The sequence below is a fragment of the Marmota flaviventris genome, chromosome 3, assembly GCF_047511675.1.
Source record: "Marmota flaviventris isolate mMarFla1 chromosome 3, mMarFla1.hap1, whole genome shotgun sequence".
NCBI lineage: Eukaryota > Metazoa > Chordata > Mammalia > Rodentia > Sciuridae > Marmota > Marmota flaviventris.
Genome location: NC_092500.1, coordinates 43,099,358 through 43,100,491, shown reverse-complemented (window position 1 = coordinate 43,100,491; position 1,134 = coordinate 43,099,358). Strand labels below are relative to the sequence as shown.

Here is a 1,134-nt window from a genome sequence, read left to right as displayed (position 1 = left end):
AGGGTTCAAAGATGTCTTTACTCTGATGCAACATTTTTATAGAGATCTCAAATGAGATAGAGCTTATGGGAGTGTGGGAAGCACCAGTGTTGCTGTAGGTGCTGCTAACACTACATAGTTCCAACAAAAGAACTAAGATTTAAGACACTGAACAGACGAAAAGAGGCTACATTTGGGAACACAAATGTTGTCTGTTGAGTTACTCAATGTTGCTTGGTTGGAATACATCTAATTGTCCTAGAGAGCTTCGAGAGTTAGGTAAGTGACATAGAAATCAAATAGAAAAAAAAAAAGTAGAGGCCCGAGAGCTGCCCTGAACACCACCAACATGGAGACTTTGTACTGGGTCCTGTTCTTAGTGCTCGAATGTCCCAATCTGAAGCTAAGAAGCTGCCCTGGGTGCACATGTTGTCGGTCATGATGGTGTACACTCTGGTGGTGGTGTCTTATATCCTCATCAGCAGAGGAATAATTTATGATGTTATTGTTGAACCTCAGAGTTTTGGCTCTAAGACTGATGACCATGGGCATCAGAAGCCAGTAGCTTTCTTGGCCTACAGAGTAAATGGACAATATATTATGGAAGGACTTGCATCCAGCTTTCTGTTTACAGTGGGGGGTTTAGGTTTCATAATCCTGGACCGATCCATTGCACCAAATATTCCAAAACTCAATAGAGTTCTTCTTCTATTCATTGGATTCATCTGTGCCCTACAGAGCTTTTTCATGGCTAGAGTATTCATGAAAATGAAACTGCCAGGCTATCTGATGGGTTAGAGTGCCTTTTAAGAAGAAATCAGTGGATTCTGGATTTGCTCCTGTTGATGAAGTTGTAAAGGCTATACCAGTCCTCTCTTATGAAATGTGGAAAAGAATAAAAAGCAGTAGTAAAAAGTATCAAGTGAAAACATAGGAAATATATGAAAGCTTGGACTGGAATTTCTTGGTATCAGAGACAAGTTTGTTACAGTATTTTTTTTCCTGAAGACCTGTTGTGCCAATGATGTTAAGTGTCATTTTCTTAGTTTTTCATTTCATAAATATACTGTTCTTCTAAAATTATAATATTGAATAAAGTGATTATTTTTACAACCCCCTTTAACATTTTTTTTTGACATTTCTGATTTTCAGAAG

At 38.1% G+C, this 1,134-nt stretch overlaps 1 pseudogene; it reads left to right on the top strand.

The window, feature by feature from the left end:
* The first annotated feature begins 328 nt into the window (after positions 1 to 328).
* Positions 329 to 777, top strand: LOC114105123 (oligosaccharyltransferase complex subunit OSTC-like; annotated as a pseudogene).
* The last annotated feature ends 357 nt before the right edge of the window (positions 778 to 1,134 follow it).